The sequence below is a fragment of the Lissotriton vulgaris genome, chromosome 2_1 (genome assembly GCF_964263255.1).
Source record: "Lissotriton vulgaris chromosome 2_1, aLisVul1.2, whole genome shotgun sequence".
NCBI lineage: Eukaryota > Metazoa > Chordata > Amphibia > Caudata > Salamandridae > Lissotriton > Lissotriton vulgaris.
This window is the reverse complement of record NC_141687.1, coordinates 1,187,582,990-1,187,601,103: the sequence shown is the minus strand read 5'-3', so window position 1 is coordinate 1,187,601,103 and position 18,114 is coordinate 1,187,582,990. Positions and strand designations below refer to the sequence as shown.

The 18,114-nt window shown below is 43.5% G+C and overlaps 14 non-coding genes across 14 annotated transcripts; all 14 read right to left on the bottom strand.

The window, feature by feature from the left end:
• Positions 1-1,038: 1,038 nt before the first annotated feature.
• Positions 1,039-1,110, bottom strand: TRNAG-UCC (transfer RNA glycine (anticodon UCC)). The gene has a single exon. It is a non-coding gene; the product is annotated as a tRNA-Gly (tRNA).
• A 1,524-nt stretch (positions 1,111-2,634) lies between these two features.
• On the bottom strand, positions 2,635-2,706 carry TRNAG-UCC (transfer RNA glycine (anticodon UCC)). Its single transcript has one exon. It is a non-coding gene; the product is annotated as a tRNA-Gly (tRNA).
• A 1,524-nt stretch (positions 2,707-4,230) lies between these two features.
• On the bottom strand, positions 4,231-4,302 carry TRNAG-UCC (transfer RNA glycine (anticodon UCC)). The gene has a single exon. It is a non-coding gene; the product is annotated as a tRNA-Gly (tRNA).
• A 546-nt stretch (positions 4,303-4,848) lies between these two features.
• TRNAM-CAU (transfer RNA methionine (anticodon CAU)) lies at positions 4,849-4,920 on the bottom strand. The gene has a single exon. It is a non-coding gene; the product is annotated as a tRNA-Met (tRNA).
• Positions 4,921-5,804: 884 nt separating this feature from the next.
• TRNAG-CCC (transfer RNA glycine (anticodon CCC)) lies at positions 5,805-5,876 on the bottom strand. Its single transcript has one exon. It is a non-coding gene; the product is annotated as a tRNA-Gly (tRNA).
• Positions 5,877-7,404: 1,528 nt separating this feature from the next.
• Positions 7,405-7,476, bottom strand: TRNAG-UCC (transfer RNA glycine (anticodon UCC)). Its single transcript has one exon. It is a non-coding gene; the product is annotated as a tRNA-Gly (tRNA).
• A 1,512-nt stretch (positions 7,477-8,988) lies between these two features.
• Positions 8,989-9,060, bottom strand: TRNAG-CCC (transfer RNA glycine (anticodon CCC)). The gene has a single exon. It is a non-coding gene; the product is annotated as a tRNA-Gly (tRNA).
• Positions 9,061-9,605: 545 nt separating this feature from the next.
• TRNAM-CAU (transfer RNA methionine (anticodon CAU)) lies at positions 9,606-9,677 on the bottom strand. Its single transcript has one exon. It is a non-coding gene; the product is annotated as a tRNA-Met (tRNA).
• Positions 9,678-11,206: 1,529 nt separating this feature from the next.
• TRNAM-CAU (transfer RNA methionine (anticodon CAU)) lies at positions 11,207-11,278 on the bottom strand. The gene has a single exon. It is a non-coding gene; the product is annotated as a tRNA-Met (tRNA).
• An 893-nt stretch (positions 11,279-12,171) lies between these two features.
• Positions 12,172-12,243, bottom strand: TRNAG-CCC (transfer RNA glycine (anticodon CCC)). Its single transcript has one exon. It is a non-coding gene; the product is annotated as a tRNA-Gly (tRNA).
• A 546-nt stretch (positions 12,244-12,789) lies between these two features.
• TRNAM-CAU (transfer RNA methionine (anticodon CAU)) lies at positions 12,790-12,861 on the bottom strand. Its single transcript has one exon. It is a non-coding gene; the product is annotated as a tRNA-Met (tRNA).
• Positions 12,862-14,390: 1,529 nt separating this feature from the next.
• TRNAM-CAU (transfer RNA methionine (anticodon CAU)) lies at positions 14,391-14,462 on the bottom strand. The gene has a single exon. It is a non-coding gene; the product is annotated as a tRNA-Met (tRNA).
• A 903-nt stretch (positions 14,463-15,365) lies between these two features.
• On the bottom strand, positions 15,366-15,437 carry TRNAG-UCC (transfer RNA glycine (anticodon UCC)). The gene has a single exon. It is a non-coding gene; the product is annotated as a tRNA-Gly (tRNA).
• A 1,522-nt stretch (positions 15,438-16,959) lies between these two features.
• Positions 16,960-17,031, bottom strand: TRNAG-UCC (transfer RNA glycine (anticodon UCC)). The gene has a single exon. It is a non-coding gene; the product is annotated as a tRNA-Gly (tRNA).
• Positions 17,032-18,114: the final 1,083 nt, after the last annotated feature.

Sequence of the window (18,114 nt, the reverse complement as noted above, 5' to 3'; positions counted from 1 at the left end):
GCTTTTCCTTGCTGGCAGCGTGGAAATGACAGCTTGGTCCTTGGAAGGAAAGTCAAGCAAAATTAGCAGAGGATGGTTTCGATCCATCGATCTCTGGGTTATGGGCCCAGCACGCTTCCACTGCGCCACTCTGCTCTGTTGTGAAAGTGTTCTTTTTATGCAGATAGGGAGCATTAAGCAGAGTAGCGTGGGATTGGTACGGCTCTCACCTCATTTGCCTAAGTATATTGCAAGGCATGCTGGGTACAGAAAAACTTCATCTTCCCCTCTCACAATCAGTCATAACTGAAAGTCAGACACTCTTAGGCACTAGCCGTTTCAGACCTTTATCAAGACAGCATGTCATGAACCCTCTCTCTCTCTCTCTGTGATCCTAGCACTAGCATGCTCAGGATTTGGCTTTACCTGGGAGCCAGAGATCTACCCGGTGAGGGCTTGCCCGGTGTGAGGCTTTTGAGCGTTTGGGAGCGTTCGGGACGTGAGTGGACGTTGGACAGGAAACTCTGCGAATTTGAAGCATCCAACATTCCTGCTGCAGTGAGCGGCTCTTTCCATGGACATCTGCCTCTAGGATTCCTCTCAACTTGCCTTCTGATAAAACATTTTGTGAGCAGCAATTACCTTCGACAGCTACAAGGTGGCGCTACATTCTGGTAAGTGCACAAGTATGCACAAAATGTTAGGGACTTTTGCCAGATTTATCGGTGGATCTTGCATATTTTTTTCAGAGGCTAGATATTGCCTAGAAATGCTTTTTAACATAGAGATGTTGGAGTTATAATGTCTGGTCGGGCCTCAGCCCTTCCATTGTTTGCCCACTGTAACATATTTATTTCCAGCACATGTGAGTTGTGACTGCTTTATAAAACTTATCATATATTAGGACAATGAATGTATCAGAAGGTGCGATTGAGATGTTTGCCTATGTATTTGTTTATTTTTTTTATATATGGCTGATTAATCTGTTCATGAAATTTCCATTTTGAGAAATGTTGCATTAAAATATATCCTGCTTGCAGAATATATAAGTATTTGTACTGCGTTGGCCGGGAATCGAACCCGGGTCAACTGCTTGGAAGGCAGCTATGCTCACCACTATACCACCAACGCCCTCTGATCTGTGCGCTCTCGGTTCTTAACATTAGGATCCTGAGTTCAATGACTATCTTGCACCAGCTTCAATGGTGCATTTGGTTTAGATACCAACATGAAAAGCAATAGAAAGTTTTTTGCAGAGGGTAAGGAACTGAGATTGAAACCAAGGACAAAGCTGTGCAGAAGAGAAGAATGGAAAGCTGCATTACAAATAATAGATAAGAATATATAGAGGCAGCATGGAAAGCAAAACAGGGAAGAGAAATACAGAACATTCAATTAAATGCCCAGGAGATAGATAAGAGCAGAACAAAAAGGGAAGAATGAAATTCAAAGCCTGCCCATAAAAGTGTTTGAAGGTCCCACCAGTCATTTATGCTTATTATTGTGTGTCTTTACTTTCAAAGTACAGGGTGGATCCTTTGACGATCCCTCTCTTGTATTTCAGCAGACACAGATATTTGACAAGTCTTTTCTCACATAGCTGGCACAAGCTTGTGCTTTTCCTTGCTGGCAGCGTGGAAATGACAGCTTGGTCCTTGGAAGGAAAGTCAAGCAAAATTAGCAGAGGATGGTTTCGATCCATCGATCTCTGGGTTATGGGCCCAGCACGCTTCCACTGCGCCACTCTGCTCTGTTGTGAAAGTGTTCTTTTTATGCAGATAGGGAGCATTAAGCAGAGTAGCGTGGGATTGGTACGGCTCTCACCTCATTTGCCTAAGTATATTGCAAGGCATGCTGGGTACAGAAAAACTTCATCTTCCCCTCTCACAATCAGTCATAACTGAAAGTCAGACACTCTTAGGCACTAGCCGTTTCAGACCTTTATCAAGACAGCATGTCATGAACCCTCTCTCTCTCTCTCTGTGATCCTAGCACTAGCATGCTCAGGATTTGGCTTTACCTGGGAGCCAGAGATCTACCCGGTGAGGGCTTGCCCGGTGTGAGGCTTTTGAGCGTTTGGGAGCGTTCGGGACGTGAGTGGACGTTGGACAGGAAACTCTGCGAATTTGAAGCATCCAACATTCCTGCTGCAGTGAGCGGCTCTTTCCATGGACATCTGCCTCTAGGATTCCTCTCAACTTGCCTTCTGATAAAACATTTTGTGAGCAGCAATTACCTTCGACAGCTACAAGGTGGCGCTACATTCTGGTAAGTGCACAAGTATGCACAAAATGTTAGGGACTTTTGCCAGATTTATCGGTGGATCTTGCATATTTTTTTCAGAGGCTAGATATTGCCTAGAAATGCTTTTTAACATAGAGATGTTGGAGTTATAATGTCTGGCCGGGCCTCAGCCCTTCCATTGTTTGCCCACTGTAACATATTTATTTCCAGCACATGTGAGTTGTGACTCTGCTTTATAAAACTTATCATATATTAGGACAATGAATGTATCAGAAGGTGCGATTGAGATGTTTGCCTATGTATTTGTTTATTTTTTTTATATATGGCTGATTAATCTGTTCATGAAATTTCCATTTTGAGAAATGTTGCATTAAAATATATCCTGCTTGCAGAATATATAAGTATTTGTACTGCGTTGGCCGGGAATCGAACCCGGGTCAACTGCTTGGAAGGCAGCTATGCTCACCACTATACCACCAACGCCCTCTGATCTGTGCGCTCTCGGTTCTTAACATTAGGATCCTGAGTTCAATGACTATCTTGCACCAGCTTCAATGGTGCATTTGGTTTAGATACCAACATGAAAAGCAATAGAAAGTTTTTTGCAGAGGGTAAGGAACTGAGATTGAAACCAAGGACAAAGCTGTGCAGAAGAGAAGAATGGAAAGCTGCATTACAAATAATAGATAAGAATATATAGAGGCAGCATGGAAAGCAAAACAGGGAAGAGAAATACAGAACATTCAATTAAATGCCCAGGAGATAGATAAGAGCAGAACAAAAAGGGAAGAATGAAATTCAAAGCCTGCCCATAAAAGTGTTTGAAGGTCCCACCAGTCATTTATGCTTATTATTGTGTGTCTTTACTTTCAAAGTACAGGGTGGATCCTTTGACGATCCCTCTCTTGTATTTCAGCAGACACAGATATTTGACAAGTCTTTTCTCACATAGCTGGCACAAGCTTGTGCTTTTCCTTGCTGGCAGCGTGGAAATGACAGCTTGGTCCTTGGAAGGAAAGTCAAGCAAAATTAGCAGAGGATGGTTTCGATCCATCGATCTCTGGGTTATGGGCCCAGCACGCTTCCACTGCGCCACTCTGCTCTGTTGTGAAAGTGTTCTTTTTATGCAGATAGGGAGCATTAAGCAGAGTAGCGTGGGATTGGTACGGCTCTCACCTCATTTGCCTAAGTATATTGCAAGGCATGCTGGGTACAGAAAAACTTCATCTTCCCCTCTCACAATCAGTCATAACTGAAAGTCAGACACTCTTAGGCACTAGCCGTTTCAGACCTTTATCAAGACAGCATGTCATGAACCCTCTCTCTCTCTCTCTGTGATCCTAGCACTAGCATGCTCAGGATTTGGCTTTACCTGGGAGCCAGAGATCTACCCGGTGAGGGCTTGCCCGGTGTGAGGCTTTTGAGCGTTTGGGAGCGTTCGGGACGTGAGTGGACGTTGGACAGGAAACTCTGCGAATTTGAAGCATCCAACATTCCTGCTGCAGTGAGCGGCTCTTTCCATGGACATCTGCCTCTAGGATTCCTCTCAACTTGCCTTCTGATAAAACATTTTGTGAGCAGCAATTACCTTCGACAGCTACAAGGTGGCGCTACATTCTGGTAAGTGCACAAGTATGCACAAAATGTTAGGGACTTTTGCCAGATTTATCGGTGGATCTTGCATATTTTTTTCAGAGGCTAGATATTGCCTAGAAATGCTTTTTAACATAGAGATGTTGGAGTTATAATGTCTGGCCGGGCCTCAGCCCTTCCATTGTTTGCCCACTGTAACATATTTATTTCCAGCACATGTGAGTTGTGACTCTGCTTTATAAAACTTATCATATATTAGGACAATGAATGTATCAGAAGGTGCGATTGAGATGTTTGCCTATGTATTTGTTTATTTTTTTTATATATGGCTGATTAATCTGTTCATGAAATTTCCATTTTGAGAAATGTTGCATTAAAATATATCCTGCTTGCAGAATATATAAGTATTTGTACTGCGTTGGCCGGGAATCGAACCCGGGTCAACTGCTTGGAAGGCAGCTATGCTCACCACTATACCACCAACGCCCTCTGATCTGTGCGCTCTCGGTTCTTAACATTAGGATCCTGAGTTCAATGACTATCTTGCACCAGCTTCAATGGTGCATTTGGTTTAGATACCAACATGAAAAGCAATAGAAAGTTTTTTCAGAGGGTAAGGAACTGGGATTGAAACCAAGGACAAAGCTGTGCAGAAGAGAAGAATGGAAAGCTGCATTACAAATAATAGATAGGAATATATAGAGGCAGCATGGGAAGCAAAACAGGGAAGAGAAATACAGAACATTCAAATAAATGCCCAGGAGATAGATAAGAGCAGAACAAAAAGGGAAGAATGAAATTCAAAGCCTGCCCATAAAAGTGTTTGAAGGTCCCACCAGTCATTTATGCTTATTATTGTGTGTCTTTACTTTCAAAGTACAGGGTGGATCCTTTGACGATCCCTCTCTTGTATTTCAGCAGACACAGATATTTGACAAGTCTTTTCTCACATAGCTGGCACAAGCTTGTGCTTTTCCTTGCTGGCAGCGTGGAAATGACAGCTTGGTCCTTGGAAGGAAAGTCAAGCAAAATTAGCAGAGGATGGTTTCGATCCATCGACCTCTGGGTTATGGGCCCAGCACGCTTCCACTGCGCCACTCTGCTCTGTTGTGAAAGTGTTCTTTTTATGCAGATAGGGAGCATTAAGCAGAGTAGCGTGGGATTGGTACGGCTCTCACCTCATTTGCCTAAGTATATTGCAAGGCATGCTGGGTACAGAAAAACTTCATCTTCCCCTCTCACAATCAGTCATAACTGAAAGTCAGACACTCTTAGGCACTAGCCGTTTCGGACCTTTATCAAGACAGCATGTCATGAACCCCCTCTCTCTCTCTCTGTGATCCTAGCACTAGCATGCTCAGGATTTGGCTTTACCTGGGAGCCAGAGATCTACCCGGTGAGGGCGAGGCTTTTGAGCGTTTGGGAGCGTTCGGGACGTTGGACAGGAAACTCTGCGAATTTGAAGCATCCAACATTCCTGCTGCAGTGAGCGGCTCTTTCCATGGACATCTGCCTCTAGGATTCCTCTCAACTTGCCTTCTGATAAAACATTTTGTGAGCAGCAATTACCTTCGACAGCTACAAGGTGGCGCTACATTCTGGTAAGTGCACAAGTATGCACAAAATGTTAGGGACTTTTGCCAGATTTATCGGTGGATCTTGCATATTTTTTTCAGAGGCTAGATATTGCCTAGAAATGCTTTTTAACATAGAGATGTTGGAGTTATAATGTCTGGTCGGGCCTCAGCCCTTCCATTGTTTGCCCACTGTAACATATTTATTTCCAGCACATGTGAGTTGTGACTCTGCTTTATAAAACTTATCATATATTAGGACGATGAATGTATCAGAAGGTGCGATTGAGATGTTTGCCTATGTATTTGTTTATTTATTTTATATATGGCTGATTAATCTGTTCATGAAATTTCCATTTTGAGAAATGTTGCATTAAAATATATCCTGCTTGCAGAATATATAAGCATTTTCACTGCGTTGGCCGGGAATCGAACCCGGGTCAACTGCTTGGGAAGCAGCTATGCTCACCACTATACCACCAACGCCCTCTGATGTGTGTGCTCTCGGTTCTAAATATTACGTTCCCGAAATCAATGACTATCTTACAACAGCTTCAATGGTGCATTTGGTTTCGATACCAACATGAGAAGTAGTAGAACGTTTTTTGCAGAGGGTAAGGAACTGGGGATTGAAACCAAGGACAAAGTTGTACAGAAGAGAAGAAATGAAATGCAACAGTACAAATAGTAGAAATCAGCATATATAGGCAGCATGGGAAGCAAAGCAGGGAAGAGAAAGAGAGAACATTCCATGAAATGCCCAGGAGATAGATAAGAGCAGAAAAAAAGGGAAGAATGATATTCAAAGCATGCCCAGAAAGTTGTGTGAAGCTCCCACCAGTCATTTATGGTTATAGTTGTGTGTCTTTACTTTCAAAGTACAGGGTTGATCCTTTCACGAACACTCTTGTATCACACAGACACAGATAGTTGAGAAGTCTTTTCTCACATAGCTGGCACAAGCTTGCGCTTTTCCTTTCTGGCAGTGTGGAAATGACAGCTTGGTCCTTGGAAGGAAAGTCAAGCAAAATTAGCAGAGGACGGTTTCGATCCATCGACCTCTGGGTTAATGGGCCCAGCACGCTTCCGCTGCGCCACTCTGCTCGTTCATGAAAGTTATCTCTTTATGCAGATGAGGAGGCATTCAGCGGAGTGAAGTGGGATTGGTCGGGCTCTCACCTCATTTGCCTAATTATATCGCAAGGCATGCTGGGTGCAGAAAATCTTCATCTTCCCCTCTCACAATCAGTCATAACTGATAGTCCAGACCCTCTTAGGCACTAGCCGTTTCAGGCCTTTATCAAGACAGCAGCTCTCCGACACTCTCTGTCTCTCTCTCTCTGTGATCCTAGTGCTAGCATGCTCAGGATTTGGCTTTACCTGGGAGCCAGAGATCTACCCGGTGAGGGCTTGCCCGGTGTAAGGCTTTTGAGCGTTTGGGAGCGTTCGGTACATGAGAGGACGTTGGACTGGAAACTATGCAAATTTGAAGCATCCAACCTTCCTGCTGCAGTCGGGGGCTCTTTCCATGGACATCTGCCTTTTGGATTCCTCTAAACTTGCCCTCTGATGAAACATTTTTTGAGCTGCAGTTACCTCCGACGTCTACAAGGTGGCGCTACATTCAGGTGAGGGCACAAGTATGCACAAAATGTTGGCGACTTTCACCAGATTTATCGATGGATCTTGCATATTGTTTTCAGAGGGTAGATATTGCCTAGGAAATGGTTTTTAACATAGAGATGCTGGAGTTATAATGTGTGGTCGGGCCTCAGCCCTTTCATTGTCTGCCCACTGTAAATATTTTTTACCAGCACATGTGAGTGGTGACTCTGCTTTATGAAACTTATCATATATTAGGACAATGAATATAGCAGAAGGGGCGATTGAGATGCTTGCCTACATATTTGTTTATTTTTTATATAACGGCTGATTAATCTGTTCATTATATTTCCATTTTGTGACATGTTGCATTAAAATATATCCTGCTTGCAGAATATATAAGTATTTGTACTGCGTTGGCCGGGAATCGAACCCGGGTCAACTGCTTGGAAGGCAGCTATGCTCACCACTATACCACCAACGCCCTCTGATCTGTGCGCTCTCGGTTCTTAACATTAGGATCCTGAGTTCAATGACTATCTTGCACCAGCTTCAATGGTGCATTTGGTTTAGATACCAACATGAAAAGCAATAGAAAGTTTTTTGCAGAGGGTAAGGAACTGAGATTGAAACCAAGGACAAAGCTGTGCAGAAGAGAAGAATGGAAAGCTGCATTACAAATAATAGATAAGAATATATAGAGGCAGCATGGAAAGCAAAACAGGGAAGAGAAATACAGAACATTCAATTAAATGCCCAGGAGATAGATAAGAGCAGAACAAAAAGGGAAGAATGAAATTCAAAGCCTGCCCATAAAAGTGTTTGAAGGTCCCACCTGTCATTTATGCTTATTATTGTGTGTCTTTACTTTCAAAGTACAGGGTGGATCCTTTGACGATCCCTCTCTTGTATTTCAGCAGACACAGATATTTGACAAGTCTTTTCTCACATAGCTGGCACAAGCTTGTGCTTTTCCTTGCTGGCAGCGTGGAAATGACAGCTTGGTCCTTGGAAGGAAAGTCAAGCAAAATTAGCAGAGGATGGTTTCGATCCATCGATCTCTGGGTTATGGGCCCAGCACGCTTCCACTGCGCCACTCTGCTCTGTTGTGAAAGTGTTCTTTTTATGCAGATAGGGATCATTAAGCAGAGTAGCGTGGGATTGGTACGGCTCTCACCTCATTTGCCTAAGTATATTGCAAGGCATGCTGGGTACAGAAAAACTTCATCTTCCCCTCTCACAATCAGTCATAACTGAAAGTCAGACACTCTTAGGCACTAGCCGTTTCAGACCTTTATCAAGACAGCATGTCATGAACCCTCTCTCTCTCTCTCTGTGATCCTAGCACTAGCATGCTCAGGATTTGGCTTTACCTGGGAGCCAGAGATCTACCCGGTGAGGGCTTGCCCGGTGTGAGGCTTTTGAGCGTTTGGGAGCGTTCTGGACGTTGGACAGGAAACTCTGCGAATTTGAAGCATCCAACATTCCTGCTGCAGTGAGCGGCTCTTTCCATGGACATCTGCCTCTAGGATTCCTCTCAACTTGCCTTCTGATAAAACATTTTGTGAGCAGCAATTACCTTCGACAGCTACAAGGTGGCGCTACATTCTGGTAAGTGCACAAGTATGCACAAAATGTTAGGGACTTTTGCCAGATTTATCGGTGGATCTTGCATATTTTTTTCAGAGGCTAGATATTGCCTAGAAATGCTTTTTAACATAGAGATGTTGGAGTTATAATGTCTGGTCGGGCCTCAGCCCTTCCATTGTTTGCCCACTGTAACATATTTATTTCCAGCACATGTGAGTTGTGACTGCTTTATAAAACTTATCATATATTAGGACAATGAATGTATCAGAAGGTGCGATTGAGATGTTTGCCTATGTATTTGTTTATTTTTTTTATATATGGCTGATTAATCTGTTCATGAAATTTCCATTTTGAGAAATGTTGCATTAAAATATATCCTGCTTGCAGAATATATAAGCATTTTCACTGCGTTGGCCGGGAATCGAACCCGGGTCAACTGCTTGGGAAGCAGCTATGCTCACCACTATACCACCAACGCCCTCTGATGTGTGTGCTCTCGGTTCTAAATATTACGTTCCCGAAATCAATGACTATCTTGCAACAGCTTCAATGGTGCATTTGGTTTCGATACCAACATGAGAAGTAGTAGAACGTTTTTTGCAGAGGGTAAGGAACTGGGGATTGAAACCAAGGACAAAGTTGTGCAGAAGAGAAGAAATGAAATGCAACAGTACAAATAGTAGAAATCAGCATATATAGGCAGCATGGGAAGCAAAGCAGGGAAGAAAGAGAGAGAACATTCCATGAAATGCCCAGGAGATAGATAAGAGCAGAAAAAAAGGGAAGAATGAAATTCAAAGCATGCCCAGAAAGTTGTGTGAAGCTCCCACCAGTCATTTATGGTTATAGTTGTGTGTCTTTACTTTCAAAGTACAGGGTTGATCCTTTCACGAACACTCTTGTATTACACAGACACAGATAGTTGAGAAGTCTTTTCTCACATAGCTGGCACAAGCTTGCGCTTTTCCTTTCTGGCAGTGTGGAAATGACAGCTTGGTCCTTGGAAGGAAAGTCAAGCAAAATTAGCAGAGGATGGTTTCGATCCATCGACCTCTGGGTTATGGGCCCAGCACGCTTCCGCTGCGCCACTCTGCTCGTTCGTGAAAGTGATCTCTTTATGCAGATGAGGAGGCATTCAGCGGAGTGAAGTGGGATTGGTCGGGCTCTCACCTCATTTGCCTAATTATATCGCAAGGCATGCTGGGTGCAGAAAATCTTCATCTTCCCCTCTCACAATCAGTCATAACTGATAGTCCAGACCCTCTTAGGCACTAGCCGTTTCAGGTCTTTATCAAGACAGAAGCTCTCCGACACTCTCTGTCTCTCTCTCTCTGTGATCCTAGTGCTAGCATGCTCAGGATTTGGCTTTACCTGGGAGCCAGAGATCTACCCGGTGAGGGCTTGCCCGGTGTAAGGCTTTTGAGCGTTTGGGAGCGTTCGATACATGAGAGGACGTTGGACTGGAAACTATGCAAATTTGAAGCATCCAACCTTCCTGCTGCAGTCGGGGGCTCTTTCCATGGACATCTGCCTTTTGGATTCCTCTAAACTTGCCCTCTGATGAAACATTTTTTGAGCTGCAGTTACCTCCGACGTCTACAAGGTGGCGCTACATTCAGGTGAGGGCACAAGTATGCACAAAATGTTGGCGACTTTCACCAGATTTATCGATGGATCTTGTATATTGTTTTCAGAGGCTAGATATTGCCTAGGAAATGGTTTTTAACATAGAGATGCTGGAGTTATAATGTGTGGTCGGGCCTCAGCCCTTTCATTGTCTGCCCACTGTAAATATTTTTTACCAGCACATGTGAGTGGTGACTCTGCTTTATGAAACTTATCATATATTAGGACAATGAATATAGCAGAAGGGGCGATTGAGATGCTTGCCTACATATTTGTTTATTTTTTATATAACGGCTGATTAATCTGTTCATTATATTTCCATTTTGTGACATGTTGCAATAAAATATATCCTGCTTGCAGAATATATAAGTATTTGTACTGCGTTGGCCGGGAATCGAAGCCGGGTCAACTGCTTGGAAGGCAGCTATGCTCACCACTATACCACCAACGCCCTCTGATCTGTGTGCTCTCGGTTCTTAACATTAGGATCCTGAGTTCAATGACTATCTTGCACCAGCTTCAATGGTGCATTTGGTTTAGATACCAACATGAAAAGCAATAGAAAGTTTTTTGCAGAGGGTAAGGAACTGGGATTGAAACCAAGGACAAAGCTGTGCAGAAGAGAAGAATGGAAAGCTGCATTACAAATAATAGATAAGAATATATAGAGGCAGCATGGAAAGCAAAACAGGGAAGAGAAATACAGAACATTCAATTAAATGCCCAGGAGATAGATAAGAGCAGAACAAAAAGGGAAGAATGAAATTCAAAGCCTGCCCATAAAAGTGTTTGAAGGTCCCACCAGTCATTTATGCTTATTATTGTGTGTCTTTACTTTCAAAGTACAGGGTGGATCCTTTGACGATCCCTCTCTTGTATTTCAGCAGACACAGATATTTGACAAGTCTTTTCTCACATAGCTGGCACAAGCTTGTGCTTTTCCTTGCTGGCAGCGTGGAAATGACAGCTTGGTCCTTGGAAGGAAAGTCAAGCAAAATTAGCAGAGGATGGTTTCGATCCATCGACCTCTGGGTTATGGGCCCAGCACGCTTCCACTGCGCCACTCTGCTCTGTTGTGAAAGTGTTCTTTTTATGCAGATAGGGAGCATTAAGCAGAGTAGCGTGGGATTGGTACGGCTCTCACCTCATTTGCCTAAGTATATTGCAAGGCATGCTGGGTACAGAAAAACTTCATCTTCCCCTCTCACAATCAGTCATAACTGAAAGTCAGACACTCTTAGGCACTAGCCGTTTCAGACTTTATCAAGACAGCATGTCATGAACCCTCTCTCTCTCTCTCTGTGATCCTAGCACTAGCATGCTCAGGATTTGGCTTTACCTGGGAGCCAGAGATCTACCCGGTGAGGGCGAGGCTTTTGAGCGTTTGGGAGCGTTCGGGACGTGAGTGGACGTTGGACAGGAAACTCTGCGAATTTGAAGCATCCAACATTCCTGCTGCAGTGAGCGGCTCTTTCCATGGACATCTGCCTCTAGGATTCCTCTCAACTTGCCTTCTGATAAAACATTTTGTGAGCAGCAATTACCTTCGACAGCTACAAGGTGGCGCTACATTCTGGTAAGTGCACAAGTATGCACAAAATGTTAGGGACTTTTGCCAGATTTATCGGTGGATCTTGCATATTTTTTTCAGAGGCTAGATATTGCCTAGAAATGCTTTTTAACATAGAGATGTTGGAGTTATAATGTCTGGTCGGGCCTCAGCCCTTCCATTGTTTGCCCACTGTAACATGTTTATTTCCAGCACATGTGAGTTGTGACTCTGCTTTATAAAACTTATCATATATTAGGACAATGAATGTATCAGAAGGTGCGATTGAGATGTTTGCCTATGTATTTGTTTATTTTTTTTATATATGGCTGATTAATCTGTTCATGAAATTTCCATTTTGAGAAATGTTGCATTAAAATGTATCCTGCTTGCAGAATATATAAGCATTTTCACTGCGTTGGCCGGGAATCGAACCCGGGTCAACTGCTTGGGAAGCAGCTATGCTCACCACTATACCACCAACGCCCTCTGATGTGTGTGCTCTCGGTTCTAAATATTACGTTTCCGAAATCAATGACTATCTTGCAACAGCTTCAATGGTGCATTTGGTTTCGATACCAACATGAGAAGTAGTAGAACGTTTTTTGCAGAGGGTAAGGAACTGGGGATTGAAACCAAGGACAAAGTTGTGCAGAAGAGAAGAAATGAAATGCAACAGTACAAATAGTAGAAATCAGCATATATAGGCAGCATGGGAAGCAAACCAGGGAAGAGAAAGAGAGAACATTCCATGAAATGCCCAGGAGATAGATAAGAGCAGAAAAAAAAGGGAAGAATGAAATTCAAAGCATGCCCAGAAAGTTGTGTGAAGCTCCCACCAGTCATTTATGGTTATAGTTGTGTGTCTTTACTTTCAAAGTACAGGGTTGATCCTTTCACGAACACTCTTGTATTACACAGACACAGATAGTTGAGAAGTCTTTTCTCACATAGCTGGCACAAGCTTGCGCTTTTCCTTTCTGGCAGTGTGGAAATGACAGCTTGGTCCTTGGAAGGAAAGTCAAGCAAAATTAGCAGAGGATGGTTTCGATCCATCGACCTCTGGGTTATGGGCCCAGCACGCTTCCGCTGCGCCACTCTGCTCGTTCGTGAAAGTGATCTCTTTATGCAGATGAGGAGGCATTCAGCGGAGTGAAGTGGGATTGGTCGGGCTCTCACCTCATTTGCCTAATTATATCGCAAGGCATGCTGGGTGCAGAAAATCTTCATCTTCCCCTCTCACAATCAGTCATAACTGATAGTCCAGACCCTCTTAGGCACTAGCCGTTTCAGGTCTTTATCAAGACAGCAGCTCTCCGACACTCTCTGTCTCTCTCTCTCTGTGATCCTAGTGCTTGCATGCTCAGGATTTGGCTTTACCTGGGAGCCAGAGATCTACCCGGTGAGGGCTTGCCCGGTGTAAGGCTTTTGAGCGTTTGGGAGCGTTCGATACATGAGAGGACGTTGGACTGGAAACTATGCAAATTTGAAGCATCCAACCTTCCTGCTGCAGTCGGGGGCTCTTTCCATGGACATCTGCCTTTTGGATTCCTCTAAACTTGCCCTCTGATGAAACATTTTTTGAGCTGCAGTTACCTCCGACGTCTACAAGGTGGCGCTACATTCAGGTGAGGGCACAAGTATGCACAAAATGTTGGCGACTTTCACCAGATTTATCGATGGATCTTGTATATTGTTTTCAGAGGCTAGATATTGCCTAGGAAATGGTTTTTAACATAGAGATGCTGGAGTTATAATGTGTGGTCGGGCCTCAGCCCTTTCATTGTCTGCCCACTGTAAATATTTTTTACCAGCACATGTGAGTGGTGACTCTGCTTTATGAAACTTATCATATATTAGGACAATGAATATAGCAGAAGGGGCGGTTGAGATGCTTGCCTACATATTTGTTTATTTTTTATATAACGGCTGATTAATCTGTTCATTATATTTCCATTTTGTGACATGTTGCATTAAAATATATCCTGCTTGCAGAATATATAAGTATTTGTACTGCGTTGGCCGGGAATCGAAGCCGGGTCAACTGCTTGGAAGGCAGCTATGCTCACCACTATACCACCAACGCCCTCTGATCTTTGCGCTCTCGGTTCTTAACATTAGGATCCTGAGTTCAATGACTATCTTGCACCAGCTTCAATGGTGCATTTGGTTTAGATACCAACATGAAAAGCAATAGAAAGTTTTTTACAGAGGGTAAGGAACTGGGATTGAAACCAAGGACAAAGCTGTGCAGAAGAGAAGAATGGAAAGCTGCATTACAAATAATAGATAAGAATATATAGAGGCAGCATGGAAAGCAAAACAGGGAAGAGAAATACAGAACATTCAATTAAATGCCCAGGAGATAGATAAGAGCAGAACAAAAAGGGAAGAATGAAATTCAAAGCCTGCCCATAAAAGTGTTTGAAGGTCCCACCAGTCATTTATGCTTATTATTGTGTGTCTTTACTTTCAAAGTACAGGGTGGATCCTTTGACGATCCCTCTCTTGTATTTCAGCAGACACAGATATTTGACAAGTCTTTTCTCACATAGCTGGCACAAGCTTGTGCTTTTCCTTGCTGGCAGCGTGGAAATGACAGCTTGGTCCTTGGAAGGAAAGTCAAGCAAAATTAGCAGAGGATGGTTTCGATCCATCGACCTCTGGGTTATGGGCCCAGCACGCTTCCACTGCGCCACTCTGCTCTGTTGTGAAAGTGTTCTTTTTATGCAGATAGGGAGCATTAAGCAGAGTAGCGTGGGATTGGTACGGCTCTCACCTCATTTGCCTAAGTATTTTGCAAGGCATGCTGGGTACAGAAAAACTTCATCTTCCCCTCTCACAATCAGTCATAACTGAAAGTCAGACACTCTTAGGCACTAGCCGTTTCAGACCTTTATCAAGACAGCATGTCATGAACCCTCTCTCTCTCTCTCTGTGATCCTAGCACTAGCATGCTCAGGATTTGGCTTTACCTGGGAGCCAGAGATCTACCCGGTGAGGGCTTGCCCGGTGTGAGGCTTTTGAGCGTTTGGGAGCGTTCGGGACGTGAGTGGACGTTGGACAGGAAACTCTGCGAATTTGAAGCATCCAACATTCCTGCTGCAGTGAGCGGCTCTTTCCATGGACATCTGCCTCTAGGATTCCTCTCAACTTGCCTTCTGATAAAACATTTTGTGAGCAGCAATTACCTTCGACAGCTACAAGGTGGCGCTACATTCTGGTAAGTGCACAAGTATGCACAAAATGTTAGGGACTTTTGCCAGATTTATCGGTGGATCTTGCATATTTTTTTCAGAGGCTAGATATTGCCTAGAAATGCTTTTTAACATAGAGATGTTGGAGTTATAATGTCTGGTCGGGCCTCAGCCCTTCCATTGTTTGCCCACTGTAACATATTTATTTCCAGCACATGTGAGTTGTGACTGCTTTATAAAACTTATCATATATTAGGACAATGAATGTATCAGAAGGTGCGATTGAGATGTTTGCCTATGTATTTGTTTATTTTTTTTATATATGGCTGATTAATCTGTTCATGAAATTTCCATTTTGAGAAATGTTGCATTAAAATATATCCTGCTTGCAGAATATATAAGTATTTGTACTGCGTTGGCCGGGAATCGAACCCGGGTCAACTGCTTGGAAGGCAGCTATGCTCACCACTATACCACCAACGCCCTCTGATCTGTGCGCTCTCGGTTCTTAACATTAGGATCCTGAGTTCAATGACTATCTTGCACCAGCTTCAATGGTGCATTTGGTTTAGATACCAACATGAAAAGCAATAGAAAGTTTTTTGCAGAGGGTAAGGAACTGAGATTGAAACCAAGGACAAAGCTGTGCAGAAGAGAAGAATGGAAAGCTGCATTACAAATAATAGATAAGAATATATAGAGGCAGCATGGAAAGCAAAACAGGGAAGAGAAATACAGAACATTCAATTAAATGCCCAGGAGATAGATAAGAGCAGAACAAAAAGGGAAGAATGAAATTCAAAGCCTGCCCATAAAAGTGTTTGAAGGTCCCACCAGTCATTTATGCTTATTATTGTGTGTCTTTACTTTCAAAGTACAGGGTGGATCCTTTGACGATCCCTCTCTTGTATTTCAGCAGACACAGATATTTGACAAGTCTTTTCTCACATAGCTGGCACAAGCTTGTGCTTTTCCTTGCTGGCAGCGTGGAAATGACAGCTTGGTCCTTGGAAGGAAAGTCAAGCAAAATTAGCAGAGGATGGTTTCGATCCATCGATCTCTGGGTTATGGGCCCAGCACGCTTCCACTGCGCCACTCTGCTCTGTTGTGAAAGTGTTCTTTTTATGCAGATAGGGAGCATTAAGCAGAGTAGCGTGGGATTGGTACGGCTCTCACCTCATTTGCCTAAGTATATTGCAAGGCATGCTGGGTACAGAAAAACTTCATCTTCCCCTCTCACAATCAGTCATAACTGAAAGTCAGACACTCTTAGGCACTAGCCGTTTCAGACCTTTATCAAGACAGCATGTCATGAACCCTCTCTCTCTCTCTCTGTGATCCTAGCACTAGCATGCTCAGGATTTGGCTTTACCTGGGAGCCAGAGATCTACCCGGTGAGGGCTTGCCCGGTGTGAGGCTTTTGAGCGTTTGGGAGCGTTCGGGACGTGAGTGGACGTTGGACAGGAAACTCTGCGAATTTGAAGCATCCAACATTCCTGCTGCAGTGAGCGGCTCTTTCCATGGACATCTGCCTCTAGGATTCCTCTCAACTTGCCTTCTGATAAAACATTTTGTGAGCAGCAATTACCTTCGACAGCTACAAGGTGGCGCTACATTCTGGTAAGTGCACAAGTATGCACAAAATGTTAGGGACTTTTGCCAGATTTATCGGTGGATCTTGCATATTTTTTTCAGAGGCTAGATATTGCCTAGAAATGCTTTTTAACATAGAGATGTTGGAGTTATAATGTCTGGTCGGGCCTCAGCCCTTCCATTGTTTGCCCACTGTAACATATTTATTTCCAGCACATGTGAGTTGTGACTGCTTTATAAAACTTATCATATATTAGGACAATGAATGTATCAGAAGGTGCGATTGAGATGTTTGCCTATGTATTTGTTTATTTTTTTTATATATGGCTGATTAATCTGTTCATGAAATTTCCATTTTGAGAAATGTTGCATTAAAATATATCCTGCTTGCAGAATATATAAGTATTTGTACTGCGTTGGCCGGGAATCGAACCCGGGTCAACTGCTTGGAAGGCAGCTATGCTCACCACTATACCACCAACGCCCTCTGATCTGTGCGCTCTCGGTTCTTAACATTAGGATCCTGAGTTCAATGACTATCTTGCACCAGCTTCAATGGTGCATTTGGTTTAGATACCAACATGAAAAGCAATAGAAAGTTTTTTGCAGAGGGTAAGGAACTGAGATTGAAACCAAGGACAAAGCTGTGCAGAAGAGAAGAATGGAAAGCTGCATTACAAATAATAGATAAGAATATATAGAGGCAGCATGGAAAGCAAAACAGGGAAGAGAAATACAGAACATTCAATTAAATGCCCAGGAGATAGATAAGAGCAGAACAAAAAGGGAAGAATGAAATTCAAAGCCTGCCCATAAAAGTGTTTGAAGGTCCCACCAGTCATTTATGCTTATTATTGTGTGTCTTTACTTTCAAAGTACAGGGTGGATCCTTTGACGATCCCTCTCTTGTATTTCAGCAGACACAGATATTTGACAAGTCTTTTCTCACATAGCTGGCACAAGCTTGTGCTTTTCCTTGCTGGCAGCGTGGAAATGACAGCTTGGTCCTTGGAAGGAAAGTCAAGCAAAATTAGCAGAGGATGGTTTCGATCCATCGATCTCTGGGTTATGGGCCCAGCACGCTTCCACTGCGCCACTCTGCTCTGTTGTGAAAGTGTTCTTTTTATGCAGATAGGGAGCATTAAGCAGAGTAGCGTGGGATTGGTACGGCTCTCACCTCATTTGCCTAAGTATATTGCAAGGCATGCTGGGTACAGAAAAACTTCATCTTCCCCTCTCACAATCAGTCATAACTGAAAGTCAGACACTCTTAGGCACTAGCCGTTTCAGACCTTTATCAAGACAGCATGTCATGAACCCTCTCTCTCTCTCTCTGTGATCCTAGCACTAGCATGCTCAGGATTTGGCTTTACCTGGGAGCCAGAGATCTACCCGGTGAGGGCTTGCCCGGTGTGAGGCTTTTGAGCGTTTGGGAGCGTTCGGGACGTGAGTGGACGTTGGACAGGAAACTCTGCGAATTTGAAGCATCCAACATTCCTGCTGCAGTGAGCGGCTCTTTCCATGGACATCTGCCTCTAGGATTCCTCTCAACTTGCCTTCTGATAAA